Here is a 16,012-nt window from a genome sequence, read left to right on the forward strand (position 1 = left end):
CGGGGGGCTATTAGCCACTATGGCTGACATTGTGTTTCCATTCCACGTTCATCCCTTTCTCAGAATTCAGAATAAACAGAAGTGGGGATGCCGATGTCACCAGCTGTCTGCAGCGCCAGTGCAGGCTGCATGCTCTAGGCACCTCCTGCCCTGTAGCTCAGACCTGGGTTTAAATGTTGGAGGTAGAAAGACAGAGAACAGCTTAGCTATGTGGGTAATCAATTCTTGGTTTATTGAGGAGAATTTAGGAAGGTGTTGCTTTCCATAAAATAGGAAGTGTTAACTTAGGGCCTGAAGTGAAATCTCATTAGATATTTGAGCTTAAGGTGAAAGGCTATTAATAAAATTTGTGACTTCCGCCTTCTAGAATGAACAGCAATGTTTAGTGCCCAGCAATTAACAGCAATGAACAGCAATGTTTAGGTAGTAAAGCTACCTAAAATCTCCATTATTCAATGAAGACTTTATTATCAGAGTGCTGAGATGTCTTTTAGTAGCCCTACTGATTTTGATCAGGAGTCAGAAGAGGCAGCTTTCAGATGCAGAAATTTAAATGCTAAAAAAAAGAGCATGGTGGATGTGCTCAAGTTTTACAACACAGTAGCTATAGGTTATTAAACATATGACATATATGCTTTGACATTTCATTGCTTTAGAGTCAAAAGAATTTTCATTTAGTGCAAATTCTTCTCAGTTTGATATGTCAGGAAGTAAAATTACCTTCCCACTGTTCTTCAATAACTTCCCATCTATTCCTGCATACTGAGCTCTCAGATTACCCAGACCAGCTCTGTTTTGCAGGTCCAAAGTTTTCCACTCAGTCCTGAGAGTGTAGCACTCAGGATTATTCCAGCAGAAAACTTGTCCTGTTGCTCCCCAATGCAACCCTTCTAACAAAGCATAATGTAGTGCAAACAGTGAGCATCTGCCATGAGGAGCTCTGAGACTGGAAAGAGGCAAGTGTGCACCATTTCAAACACTCAATCATGTAGTGAAACCAGCAAATCTAAAATAAATGTTGAGATACTCAAACACTACTATAAGCAGACAATAGCATGTAAAGCAAACGTGCATGTGAATTTAATTTCTACAGCTGAAATGGTTTAAACCAATGTAGATGACTCAGAAGTACCAGAAAGTGCCAAGGAGCTCAAAGAAAATGAAACACATTACTCTCCTCTTGGAAGCTGCGGGAAATCCTTGCAATTAGCAGCTCCAGGTTCACAGTGGTTCTTCTTGTAGAACTTGATTTTTCTTTTGTAAGTGTTCCTCAGTGTGGTGTTTTACTCTTGCAGAATTACTGCTGTTCCCTGCATTTGCCATCGCCCCTTTCACCACTGTCAACTCTTTAGCATTACCTACCCATTCAGCAGTATTTGGACTTTTACAGTATTTGTAATCTATGTCAGAACAAATGAAAGAGACTAATTTCCTTATGCAGTGGTTCAATTTCTAGTCAGTGTCCCTTCCATGTTACTTGGCAAGCAGTCTTTTTGATCATTAGAAGCTGATATTGGATATCCAGGCTGGCTCCATCCAGCCTTTTATCTACCCAGCCATACTCAAAGACTGATCTAACCTTTAGTGAAAATTAAAGCTGCCTCAGGGCATGCAAATTTAGGTTGTCAAGAAGGCTTCCCTATGGATCTGCCTAAGACTCCCAGGTCCCAGTTGTGCTTCACCTTTGCATCTGATGAACATAAAAATTCTTCCATGACAATCTCTGCCGAAATTCTCCAAGGTGTCCTTTCTGTGCCATGGAGGAATTATACCTATCCACCTCTCTATTGGCAACAGGGATATCCTGTAAAACCTGTGGCTTGGTAACTTGAGCTAGAAAATTACTCGTATGTTGATTTACTCGTCTTTCCTAAAATGTTTCTTCCTTCCACTTTAAAAAATATACCTACCATTTATTAATAGCCATCATGGTAATGAGGACTCTTACCTTCACAGTAAATTTTTGCCAGTATTGTTATCCTGAAAGCAAAAAGCAAAAGCCAGTGCTCTGGAGCTGCTAAATGTTGACAGACAGCACCAAAAGAAAAGTATCAAAAGTCTCTTTTCCAAAAGATTTCTTTTTCTGGCTGGATCTGGGAGAACAGCTTGGTGGTTTGATAGGTCAATACAGGCAGTTTGACAAACCTGTTTTTATTGGTTTCAAGACCCAAATGGCGTATTTGGTTGGTGGGAAAGGAGTGAGTAGCATGAACACATCACAGATTTTGGGAAGAGATGAAGAATTGTTTTAAATATGTGTCATACCTAAGAAGAATCTCGTTTGAGGGCAGATTTAATGGCACTCTGGGCAGCCTGGTCAGAAGTGGAAGTGCCCTTGCTAATTACAGGGTCTTTAGAATGAGTTGATCCTTAAAGTCCTTTCCTTTAAGGTCCGTTCAAGAATGAGTCATTGAAATGCCATGTGTTAGACTGGAGAAATGCAGCTGCCCCATATATGAAGCAGCCCTGGTCCTGTGTCTCTTCTGACACAGTGATTTGCTGCAAATTGACTTTCCTGATGACAGGAATCTCTGTGAGCTGTCTTTCTCACAATGCCAGGTATCATTTTCCATTTATCTTTGATGGAAATATCTGCTTCTCACTCCCCAGTGCATAAAGTCAAACGGAGCTTTGCTGTGCAAATACCTGACTAAAGAAAACCCCGGTACTCACATGCAACCTTGACACCATGAAAAAGTCAGAACAAGAAAAGAAAATTTTGGAAAGACAGAGACTGTCTTTTCATGAGGAAAGCAATGGTAAATAAGACTTCACCTCAAGAAAGGATAAAGGATAGTTGATAAAATCATAATAACAACTTCTTAGGCAGCAAAGTCACCAAACGGCCTAGTTAACAGCAGAAGTTAACAACTGCTTTCTGTTTGTCTAAGCACAGGCTGTGTCTGCTATGTCCTATAAAGAGTAATTGCAAATGGCATAATTTTAACCTCCAGTCTCCCAAGACATCATTGAGAGTAAGGTATGGTGCATTACCCTTGACACAAAAATAATGTGCTTTAATTTGGGAGCATTATACTGCAACTGCTGCCTGTCTCCTTGAAGGTCACTGGGAAGTGGTCAATTCATTTAACAGGATAGTTTAAGTTCTCAGTGCAGTCCTCAGTTCTGCTTCCAAGATTTACTCAATATAGCTGATGCTGTGAGCATGTGATTACCAGCCAGCAGAATGAGTATAGCATATGAGTACAGATACTGCAGCTGAGAGTCAGGTATGCAGAGGAAGGTGCCTTCCTGAGCAAGTAGATTAATTCTTTATGCATCTTAATTATTTTAGGAGCATCAGTGACTTAATGAAGATGACTGTGTAGAGTATTTCACTATACTTATGAAATAGAGACACTACATTTTTCATATTAAGTGTAGTGGTAAGCAGCTGAGGAAGGGAAAGAATTAAGTCCGTTTTTGCAACACCTCCTTCCCCAGTCTTTTGTCTGTGACCCATAGGGAATGAGCTGCTCTGTGCTGCTGCTAGTATCTGACAGCTGTGCATTTGACAGATGCAGAATCCCCTTCTTTGTGTGCAGTGTGTCTCCCACTTTCAGGAAAAAAAATACTATCACATAGGGCATCCCTATCTGCGCATATTTGGTCAAAGCAGCAAATCGAATTATGATTTATTGGAGTGCATGTAAGGAAAAGCAGGGATGAGAACAGTGTAGGAAGAAAAAAGATACAGGACAGTTATTCCCACGTGAGATGCTGGTTAAAACTAATTTATGCTACTAGGAAAGGAGGGAAGGCCTGGGACAAGAGGATTATCTGGGACAAGCTGGGGAAAGCTGGGTGTTGATCATACTCCAGGATGATATTTAAAATGAAACATTTTCATGCGAGAATATTATCTCTTCCTTGTGCTCTCTAGATTTTAATTCAGCATTCTCCTGACTAGCCTGTGCTCTGCTTCTGTAACATGAAGCTTCTGCTAGCATACAGCACCTTTCTTGCCCTCTTTAATGTGTTCAGGTGCTGCTTTCATTAAAAAGGTGCACATCTGAAGCCCTTGCTTGTTTCTGACTTACTTCCCTGCTTACTGATTTATGTATTCTCCAGGCTACAGCTCAGTCCTCCCAGTTTCTCAGGCGTAGAAGTTTCCATGGTAACCTCGTGAGTAGAGGTAAAACCGTAGCAGAAATCAGTGTTCAGCCAAGGAGCCACTGATGTGCAGGAGAACTGCTCGGGACCACGTTACAAAACATTCTGGCATGGTAAGTGCAGATCCCATCTGGGGCATTCGTGGCTTTCTCAGCTGCTCTTTTACATTTCCTGCCTTTTCCCTGTTGCCCTGCCTCTTTGTCTCACCAGACCTAGTGTAGCACCCGGAGTACGTTGTGGTAAGACACTGGCTGTGGGTGTCCTGAGGCTGCCCTGCTAAGCCAGCACCATCATCCCTGGATGATTTACTGCTGTGTCTTCCCTCTGAAGGGAGCAGAAGTGGGGAGATGAGCCCCTGAGCTGGTACCACCACCCCTGCTGAATTGCAGCTTATCAGTTTAGCCCAAGTCTGGACTCTTGCTTCACTTTGGAGGTGAACACAAGTTCAGAGGTTGTGATCTGTCACCTTGTGGCAGCATGCAACAGGAGTCTAAGCCAGAGAGAAGCCAGTGGTCTTGTTTCAGGTGTTTGTACTCCTGCCAATAAACTCATTGGGTCGTCCACTCTTTACAGATAGCCATGAGTGCTGAAAATTTTCTTATAGAATCATAAAATAATTTGGGCTGGAAGGAACCTTTAAAGGCCTTCCAGTCCAGCCCCCTGCCATGGGACAGGGGACTTCTGACTAGTTCAGGTTGTTCAGACTCCTGTCCAGCCTGACCTTGAATGTTTCCAAGGAATGGGCACCTGCAGTTTCTCTGGCCAATCTGTGCAACATTTTCACCATCCACATCATAAAAAATGTCTTCCCTATATCAAATCTAAATCTACCTTCTTTCAGTTTGAAATTAGTTCTTGTCCTAACCCTTCAGGCCCTACTAAAGGTCAGTCCTCATCCTTCTTACAAGTCCCCTTTAAGTACTGAGAGGCTGAAAGAAGGTCTCCCTGGAGACTTCTCTTCTCCAGGTTAAATAATCCCAACTCCCTCTTCACAGCTTTGTCACAGCTTGAAGAGAGAGTATGTGGATTTGGAGCTGTATTTCCTTGTGCTTCTGCTCCCAAGAATCACTGCAGGCTGAGCACACACCCTGCCGAGCATGGTAGGACTTTGCAGGTCAAGTTTCTGGTTTTGAAAGAGGTTTTTTTTTGAAAAATGCACTGGGTACCCAAAGCGGTGGTAGAATTTATTAAAACACGAGAACAGCCCAGACTGTCCAAGTGAAACTTGGAAGGTGCTCTGCAGCAAAACCTGACAGAGTGACACCACCAATAGCAGAGAGACAAGAAACTGGCAATTATCCACTCCAGTTGCAGTGCAAGCAGACCTACTCATTTACAGGATCACAGAATCATTTAGATTGGAAAAGACCCTTGAGATCATTGAGTCCACCCTATGACCCAACACCACCTTGCCAACCAGACCATGGCACTGAGCACCACGCTCAGTCTTTTGTTAAACACCTCCTGGGACTGTGACTCCACCACGTCCTGGGCAGCTCCTTCCAATGCCTAATCACCCTTTCTGTGAAGAATTTCTTCCTAATGCCCAAAGTAAACCTCTCCTGGCACAACTTGAGGCTGTTTTGCCTTGTCCAGTCCCTTGCTTCCTGGGAGCAGAGCCTGACCCCTCCCTGGCTGCACCCTCCTGTCAGGGAGTTGTAAAGAGTGATGAGGTCTCCCCTGAACCTCCTTTTCTCCAGGCTGAGCTCCCCCAGCTCCCTCAGCCACTCCTCACTGGACTTGTGCTCCAACCCTCTCTCCAGCCTTGTTGCACTTCTCTGGACACACTCCAGCCCCTCAGTGTCCTTCCTAAATTGAGGGGCCCAGAACTGGATACTCAAGGTGTGGCCCAACCAGTGCCAAGCACAGGGGAAGAATCACTTCCCTGGTCCTGCTGGCCACACTGTTCCTGATGCAGGCTAGGATTCCATGGGCCTTCTTGGCCACATGGGCATACACTGACTCATGTTCAGTGGCTGTTTAGCTGCTGAAAGGAAGGTTGAGTTCTAAAGAGAGCTGCTGCCTCTTTCCAAAATACACTTTTCCACAATTTGGATACTAGGTGGTTTCCTTAAAGCCCAGTGTGTCCTCATGAAGGTGACTGCAGCTCCTCAGGGACACCAGGGTTGTTCCCAGCTCTGGCTTCCTTGGTGCTTGTCTGTTACCAGTGACAGCATCCGTGGAATCAGTACAATCAGTGGAAGAGGAACTGTCTTCAAACCTATTCTGAAATTTACTCTCTCATGAAACTCAGAATATTTTCTAGTAACAACAGAAAGTCTTTTATGCTTCTTTTGATTTTAGGAAGTCATTCAGCAGCAGCATTTTCAGCAGTTCCTTTTAAAGATTATTATCTGCTTGTTTGCTAATCCTCCTGCCTGATCCACTTAAACTCACAAATCTAGAATAATCTTAAGGAATAAGTATTAAGAATTTGTGGTACTCTGGGGAACATGTGGAGTCATGCAATTCAGATTTATTTTAACTATAATTCTTAGTTCTCTGTCTGTGTGCTATGCCAAAGGCAAAAGCAAACCTAGTTGTGGAGCAGTCTGGGAACATCCTGGAATATCCCCTTCCCTGCCCCTGCTTATTATTAACATGGACGCTTATTTTTGAAGATCTCTTTTGTTGTGGAAGTAAGTAATCAAGCTAAAGAAGGACAGTTTTCCTGGTCTGGAACGTACTGCTAGGAATAAAGCCCTCACCAAACTGTGAAAGTAGTACTTTTGCCTGACTTCTCAGTACAATAGGGTTCCTTCAAATCCAGTAACTGGCTAATCAGCTCTGAAGATGGATGGAGTGTTAATAACTTCCAAACCTTCTCATCACTGGACCTGCTTCTTGTCAGAAAGGTCAAACAGCTCTGACGTTCTGTAGTACACAGTAAAATTTTTGACCATGTGAGAGCCAGGCAGTGAGAAAGACTTGCTATGGTCAGTGAGGGAAAGCCTAGAGCAGAAGCTGTCTAAAAAGAACATGCATAAATTGAAAAAAAATTATATTTCTGAGGTGTTTTCTGAATGTTTTTTTATTCACTAGTTCTGTCCTACCAATGCATGATGTGTTTGCTCTGCATTTGATATCACCACACAACTGACACAATGAAGAATCTCTAATACACTAAACTTGTGTCTCCATCTGCCAGGGATTAGCCTCCAGAAAAGAGAATTATTTTTGCATTAAATACTAGAACAGCAATTACTTCTTAAAATAAGGGCTGGAAAAACCAGCCTACATTTCTCTCCTCTGATGAGTGACAAGTTTCTCACTGTAATTGCCCTGATTACTTGACCACAAGCTGCATTTTTGTAGCTCCCTTGATCTCTGCTCTCAAGCCGTCTTGGTAAAAAGTGCTCAAAACATTGTGTGATGCAACTTGCAGAGTGCAAAGCAAGGATTTGATTTTAATTATTGTGAGTATAGATTTATGCAACTGACAGGATGACAGAGATAGAAATACACCAGAAGATCTGAGAGAGAGACAGCCATTGATGTAGGCGTACATCAGCGTACTCCTTTGCTTCTGTCTCCATCTTTAAATTTTGTGTTGCGTTGGGAAGAGGCGTGTAACAGAGACACTCCTAGGAGCAGGGCTGAAGGACCACTGCCTTTTCAGTTTGGTCTTAATTTATGTTTGTAAAGAAAACAGGTGCAAACCATCATCATTCTGACTGCATCATGTGTATCAGCACTGGTAGAAAGTCATAGGTGTCAGGGCTAAGGGGAATTTGCCTCCAGACTTGAATTATTCTCCCTGGACACAGTCAGTGAAGGTTTCGCTTCTGAGATTCACTGTCTCATGGATACCAGGTCACTCGAAGTAGCATTTTGTTCTCTGATCCTCTCTGGCTGGATGCTAAAATTAGAGAAACAAAGCAGCCTGATGGAGTTCTGCCTCCTCAGAATGTTTCTTGGTTTTCTCTAACATGCCCCAGCACTTAACCTCAGCAGTGGAAAATGTTAAGCAGTTTGTCAGTGTTGGCACAAAAGCTGCTTTACACGATGTTCTAGGTTTTTTTCTTCTTTTGGCCCCTTCTTGTGGAAGTTTGCTGTAATAGTTTGCAAATAAATGTGCAGTTAGAGCCCACACTGAAGCTGCCTGAAGCTCCCAGCTGCTCATCGTAGTAACAAGTACTTTACCTGTTTCCTAATCAGTGTTCTTCTAACCTTAACAGCCAATTAAGACACCACGCACAGTATACGTGCCAATTTTCAGAATGCTTCTTCCTCACTGGAATTAGCATATCATGCAGGAAATGGCTTGTGAATAAATTCATCTGTTGGCTTGTCGTTACCTTTTTATCCATTTCTGCAGATTTATGTGACTGTCTTACTGCCTGGAAAGTTACACAGGCCTGAAAGGGAAACCTTCCTTCTCAACCTCAGCTCTGACTTCTGTAGCTGCTCTGTGCTTTGGCAGCTGCAGGAGGAGCTTATGTGTCCCTGCCACTTCATCTGAAGCCTGCCAAAATTTCCGTGATAACTGAGGCGTGGAGCTGGATTCAGGGGTTTATATGGGTTGCATCCCAGATCTCCCTGACAGAGAACGTTATACAGAGGGTTTAGAGGTTTGGGTATTTATTTTTTTTATTATTTTTTTTGCAGTGCTAATTGCTGTACAAACAGAACAAAGTGGAGAATTGTCCCTGGGAGCTGCAGTCCAAGACAGGTGCAGGCAGCATTTTGCAAACAAGTGAGTAGTTCAATAAACAGAGAAATTAGCGGTGCTACGTTTCCTGAGTGTTTCTCTCCAAGGTGATTGATGCAGATAGCCATGATAACACAAGGCTGGTGACAGCTTGGTTAGCAATTGAGTATTTATAAAATTTTCTCACCACCTGGATCTTGCTTTATCATGTTTTTCCTGCAGTCAGCATCCTTTTATCAGGGGCTGCATGATTTCTCTCACCTGCACAGCCATCTACTAGTGGCTAGTCACATTTTTTTTCTCTCCTGCCAAACTGAAAATGATGATGGATGCAGAGGTCCTCAGGGAGCCATCCACAGTCCTCATTTTTGTAGCTAGGGTAGACAGAGTGGAAGCATAGGAGGTAGATAGACGTGTTTGAACTGGGAGCAAGTAAAAAATCAAAATCTGATTGTATTTAGCTGCTAACAGCTTTTTCTTTCTGGTCTTTAGGGATCTTCTGTGTTTCATCAGGCAGAGGCAGCTAAAGGAAGCAAAATAAATTAGTATGTGTTGAACTCTTTACCATTATTGTGTAGAAGAGAGAAATGAATCATGAACAATTATTTTGATCTTAATGGGAATTTTCCTGGAAGTAGAACATTGGCCTAGTGTCATTCAAACGACACAATCAAATCAAGGGTATTAAAGTGAGCAGCTGAATTGGATTACCTAAAGGATTCGGGGTGAAAGGAGCGTGTCCTGAATGAGTGATCATGTGAAATCTTTACTTGTATTATTGCAAGGAATTGAACGAACTCATGAATGAAGTTGAGGTGAGGTCAGCCAGAGCCAGGGTGTCAGAATCTGAGTATAACTTGCATCAGATGGAAAAGTCAAACACAAACCAGCCAAAAAAATGAGTGTGAAGCAGGTGGGATTAAGCTGTAAGTGACACTGATGGACTTGTTGAAAGCAGTTTGAGGAGGTGTTGTGGTTTAACCCCAGCTAACAGCCCAGACCTGCACAGTGGCTCACTCACTCCCCCACCAGAGGAATTGAGGAAAAGAATCAAAAGGCTAAAGGCTGGAAAACTCATGGGTTGAGATACAGACAGTTTAATAGGGAAAGCAAAAGCCATGCACACAAGTAGAGCAAAACAAGAAGTTCCCTGCCTCCCATGGACAGGCAGGAGTTCAGCCATCCCCAGCAGAGCAGGGTCCCATCATACATAATAAACACAAAACAAACACCATCACTCCAAATGTCCCCCCCCTTCCTTCTTCTTCCCCCCAGTTTGTATACTGAGCATGATGCCATATGGTCTGGAATGTCCTTTGGTCAGTTTGCATCACCTGTCCTGGCCGTGTCCCCTCCCAATCTCACAGGTACCCCCAGCCACCTCCCCAGGTTCCTTCCTGCGGGAGGAACAGAAATGGCCTTGGCTCTGTGCAAGCTCTGCTCAGCAATAACAAAAACATTTCTGTATTATCAGCATTGTGTTCAAACACAAATCCAAAACACAGCCTTGTACCAGCCCTTGGGAAGAAAATAACTCTGCCCCAGCCACAACTATCAGAAAACACATGAAATCCCCTGCAGAGTGATGTCTAGAAGCTTCCCCACATTCCAGAGTGGGGAGCAGAATGCATTTTTCATGGACAGATAGCTGTACAGCTGTGTTTCCATCAAAGACTAAAACTGAGATCACCTTTCTGAAGCCAGAGAAGGCCATTCACACCCAAACACATGAGCAATGTGGCTGAGGAGGAAGCCAGCTGTCCCTGCTATCCCAAAGGACTAGAGCAAAAAAAAAAAACCAACAGAGAGGCAACAAATGAGCAACCTTTAGTAAGAAATACTGGCAACCAAAATGCTAAATTGCTCAGCTATGCAATCTGATACTTACCAGGCTGGTGACAGAGTAAAGGCCATCTCTAAAAGCCCCTTGTTTAGTTCCTGGTTAAAGCTGGCTATATTTGCTACCAACAGGGCAGTGCCATGCACACCATTCTGAGTGTTCTCTTCTGATGTTAAGTGGTGACAAATCTGAAACAGCATTTGCATTGGAAAAGGAGATGAAAACCAAGGTTTTTATAGATTTATGTTTATGCATGCCTTTTGGGTGTGTACTATATAAAGCTAGCTTGAAAAAAAGACCCAAACAAATATTAATTCTAACCTCCCCTCCTGCTATTTGCTGAGGAAAATACGGCATAGATGCTGTCAGCCTGCAAGTGACAAGGCAAAAAGAGTGTCTACACACTACTAAGACAAGACTGTGAGAAATGTGTTGTTTGCTTATCTATTTTACTTTAAAGTTAATATTCTAAACTATTTTAACATTTCTTCCAGATTTTGTTTGCCTTGAAGACCTCTAAACATAAAAACAAATTGTTGCAGAGCAAAAATCAGCTGTTGAACAGAACATAGACTGCTACATTGCAAAATAAATCATTAGGTAATTAAAAGCAGATTCTAACAAGATAGTCTGGAGCACAATCTTCACACATGTGGTAGTGGCTGACGTGAATAAAGGGCAAAGTGTGTTCCATGTTCTTACTGTAATCTCGTTAGAATGAGGTTTATTTTCCTTTTTCGTTGGACCTAGGTATCAGCAGGAGGAAACATTTAAATGGACAGACAAGGCTCAGGGATCTGCATCACTATAGGTGTATACTTCTTCTTCATCATGATCTCTCTACAGGGTTTTCACTTCATCTGTCTTTCCAAAATGTCCCACACTACTATGCAGGACCTGGATCCTGTAACCTGTCTAATCCGCTGCAAGGTGAAAGGACAAGAGGAAATGGCCTCAAGTTGCATCAAAGGAGGTTTAGTATTGATATAAGGAAAAAATTCCTCACTGCTGGAATGACCATTAGAATAGACTGCCCATGGAATCACTGTCTCTGGAAGTGTTCCAAGGTGTGTGGATGGGGCACCTGGGGATATAGTTTAGTCTTTAACAAGACAATGCTGCATTGACAGTGGGACCCAATGAACTTGGAGGTCTGTTCCAACCTTAACCATTCCCTGATTCTCTCTTCCAGGAACACAATTCATGTTAATTTCTGTAGGTGAAAATAATGCTTATCCTAGGAACAGTCCCTTGGACTTCTATAATGCAGACATCTTGCATTTTATGCCTGCATTTTCTAGCAAGTGCTGGCGAGTTGGTAACACTGTACGAACTCACACTATCAGTTTCAGGTGTAATGCTGTAAAAGACCTAGACCAACCTGTCTTGATTGTGCAGCTGCTGACAATTTTGATGTTCATGTGGCTTCCTGGCATATCAAGTTTCAGTGCTGGAGGACTGGAGGCATTGATTGCCTTAAACATGGTATCTTGAAACTTCAGCCTCTATTCTTGTGTCATGTACTATATCAAACGCATTCTGAAGCATATTTATATTTTGAATTTCACTCTTGGACTGTGGTTTTTCAGAAACTGAAACTCTCTTTTAGACTTCTGTCACCTTCTGTGTTCTATTAATGGCTCACAAAGTGTTGTCCTGGGTCTGGGATTTATATTCTGGCTGGGTGAAATTGAGGAGAAAACAGACCCAGCTATTTTTTTAGCAAATGTAGAAGTAGTATTTTTGCATGGAGACTGCGATACACAGACACTCCATCACACATGGTCATCTGGTGTACAGTACAGCTCCAGCTGTTGCAGATGGCGGAACATTGATACAGGCAATCAGAAATCACCTATCTGAATGTGTGTAACTGCAGCAAGAGAGCTCTTGTCAGTATGCTCAGGTCTGCATATGTCTTATTTCCACAAGACCATGTCTGATTAACAGTCTTGAGGAATATGTACTTTCATCAACAAATCACGAAGCAACAATTTTGTGTTCTTCAAAATCACCTCCAACAGTGTTGTGCAAACCACTGTCACTGTTTGAGAAGTTTTTGAGAGGACCACTGTAAAAGACATGAGGATTTTTGATAGAAAAGGAGTGTGATATCAAGTGATATCAAGGGAGACATTAGGGAATGTAGGGAATGCAAGTGATGCAAAGAAATTGACATCTTTAAAACACATAACATCTCTCAGTGCTGAGCTCCACATTGCGTTTGGCCTGTGGATCAGGTTCTTCCTCTTTTACTTAATTTGTTGGCTCAGTTTCAAGGATTTCAGCAGAGTATTGATTTCTGTTTCTTGGGAATCTGGCCTGCCATGTTTGATCACATTGCTCTGTGTTTATGATTGGGATTTCATGTCTGAGGATTGTCAGTCTCCTGAGAAAGAGCATGAGTACAAAGTGCCCTGGAGAATATCTCAAATTGTGCTGGGTGTTATTTTCAGGAGGTAGGAAGTATGACGGAGAAGGAAAAAGCTACTGTTTTAATGCACTCTGACCAGTGGCAGAGGCCACAGTGTCCCTTTAGCAGATAGAGAATCATAGAAATATAAAACCATTTGGGTTGGAACAGTCCTTAAAGACCTTAAAGTCCTTAAATCCCGCTGCCTTGGACAGGGACACCCTCTGCTAGACCAGATTGCTCAGGGTGCCATCCAACCCGGCCTTGAACCCTTCCAGGGATGGGGCAGCCACAACTTGACTGGGCAACATGTTCCAGGGCATACCCGTCCTCACAGTCAAGAATTTCTTCCTCATATTTAATCTAAACCTGGCCCCTGTGAGTTTGAAGCCATCACCCCTCTTCCTAACATGCTCTTGTCCTACAGATTCCTCTCCAGCTCTCATGGAGCCCCTTTAGGTACTGGAAGGGTGTCTAAGGTCTCTCTGGAGCCTTCTCTTTTCCAGACTCAACAACCCCAACTCTCTCAACCTGTCTCCAGCCCTCTCAGCATCTTTTCAGACTCCTTTGGACTTGCTCCAACAGGTTTATGTTTCCTTATGTGATTCAGACTGAAGTAATAGTGATGATCATGAGCAGGAGTCAGAATTTTCTGTGCCAACCAAACAAACGTTCATCAGCACTCCATTTTTAATATTCTCTGCAGCACGTTTAATAATGTAATTCTCCAGTGCATCTGAATGTTTAAATATACCTGCAAAGGAGAAAAGTCACTGGCTAATGCAAAATTTCTCTGAAGTATGTAATTAATTTTGGTACATTGAAAATCCAACAGGCCTAGACTGAGTTATAATGTTGAGCTTCTTTATGAGCAATTTAATGCAGATGGGAAAGATTTTTCTTTTGTGCCTACAGATTTTATCTAAGGTGGTGGCTCTTGGTTTGGACAAGAGAAACTCCTTGTCTTTTGGAACACATATGCATTTCTGACATTGTGTCCAGAATAGCAAAAGATTTTATTAACACTGTGTGAGGTCCCAGGAGAAACCTAAACATGCTAAAAATTACAGATTAAAAATAATTAATAACTAATAATTTCATTGTTTGTGAGTAAAATGCAAGTTTCCAGGGCTTCAGCAGAGGGGTTTTTAGCATGTTTTTTAGTATTTAGTATTTTCAGCATGTTTTTTCATGGAAAGTGAAGAGTTGGGATGTTTTTCTTGACCTTTATTATTTATCTGTGTTCCATTTCCCAGGGTTGTGTGGCATACCTGATACTATGAGGAATATCTCTCACAAGCTGCTTTGTGCCCTTCACACAGCATGAAACTGTGTCAAGCCAAGGATCCACTGCACGTGAGGTTTTACAGTCGGTGTTTGGCCTCTGAGTATCTTATGCAGCTGGTTGCTTATCTGCTCACTGCTGGGGTAGATTGAGGAGCAGAAAAGGCCTTGGTTCAGTGCAGGCCTGCTCGGCAGTAATGAAAACATCCCTGTGTTATCAACACTGTTTTCTGCACAAATTCAAACATAGCCCTTACTAGACCCTGTGAAGAAAATTAACTCTATCCCAGCAGCAAACTGAATTAACAAATGTTCAATTAGCTCAGGGAACACCACAGCTGAGCTGAAGAGGATGCATTTAAGCATTCCTGATGGTGGTCCTACCTCTGGTGAGCCTCCCATGTGCTGAGCAGTCGCTCTGCCTGTACCAGACACTCCTCCTTGCTCCAGAGGGAGGGTGAGGTGAACCAGCCCCCTCCCCTACACTGCACCTCCATCCACATGAAAACATGGGGTGTTTCTCTCAAACCAGGGAGGACTCAGTCACCCCCATCAGGTCAGAACCGAGTCTGTGTTATAAGAGCTCTGCCAAAACCAAGGGATGGTAGGTGAGGGTTGCAAGCTGCTGCAAAGAAACCAAGTTCACGATTTGCCATAGCTCTCTGCTTTTATGGTACTTGTACCACTGCAGGTGAGGCAGGAGAACTTCATTCTGGTTATTCTGTGGTGAGTGTGAGCAGCCAGGCAGTGGTAATGTCACTCTGCATTCACAGAAAAATTGACTGACTGAATTAGGCTTTTTCAATGTGGACATGGAAAAGTGGGAGCATATTTTAATGTCAGAGAAGGACAAAATGTTTTTATGTGCAGTTGCTACCTGCAGAGAAAGGTACTGATGATTAGGGCACTAAGTGACCCAAGAGCAGCAGCAATGTCACAGTGTGGTGGGATGGGGCGATGCCTTGGTCAGCGGCCAAGTACCTTAGCAAGTTAAAAACTGATTAATAGCATACAACTTTTCTTCCAAAGGCAATGTACCTGATCTCCAGTGCAGGACAATCTACTGGGAGACAATAGCTAGAAGCCGTATACTGTAGGCAGATGAAAAAACGATAGTGAATCAAAATCGGGGGAAAACTGCCTTTCCATCCAGAGTTATTAATTGAAGGAACTCATTTTAATCAAAGAGATTCTAAGCAAATATACAGTTATCAAAGGTGAAGCCACTGCCTGAGCATTCTCACACCATTCAAGGAGTCTCACTGAAGTATCTGCTAGTATAAACAAAGAACCTCAGACTTGTCTAAAACCAGGAGCATTCTCACTTTGTTCAGTGACTTTTGAATAGTATGACAGTGGTATTTTCTGCATGTGTGTAGCTTCCTTCTTCAAAGCATCAAGAGAAAATGACATATATGACTGCAAAGCTCCTGAATGATCTTGAAAACTAGTAGCAGAAGGCAGACAGGCTGAGAAAAGTTGTGGATTTATTAATTTTTCGTAAAGAAGGCATTTATTTGTGAAATGGTAACATATAGTGAAGCTTCATTTCTTTGTCCTCAGATGCTGCTAATGATATGGTGAAAGGTTCACATTGCTTTTGTTGAGGGCTGTTAATGAGTCAAAGAGACAAAAAGATCCAGTTCAAGGTTGGAAGCAGAGATGTTTCTTTGGGAGGCCACACCGGGGAGTAGGCGTAGGCCTGTGTCCT

At 42.7% G+C, this 16,012-nt stretch overlaps 1 long non-coding RNA gene across 1 annotated transcript; it reads left to right on the forward strand.

The window, feature by feature from the left end:
* Positions 1–4,084: 4,084 nt before the first annotated feature.
* On the forward strand, positions 4,085–16,006 carry LOC108447253. Its single transcript, XR_001862710.1, has 4 exons — positions 4,085–4,226; positions 8,722–8,809; positions 11,099–11,204; positions 14,274–16,006. It is a non-coding gene; the product is annotated as an uncharacterized LOC108447253 (long non-coding RNA).
* Positions 16,007–16,012: the final 6 nt, after the last annotated feature.

Source organism: Corvus brachyrhynchos, unplaced genomic scaffold, assembly GCF_000691975.1.
Source record: "Corvus brachyrhynchos isolate BGI_N302 unplaced genomic scaffold, ASM69197v1 scaffold216, whole genome shotgun sequence".
Taxonomy (NCBI): domain Eukaryota; kingdom Metazoa; phylum Chordata; class Aves; order Passeriformes; family Corvidae; genus Corvus; species Corvus brachyrhynchos.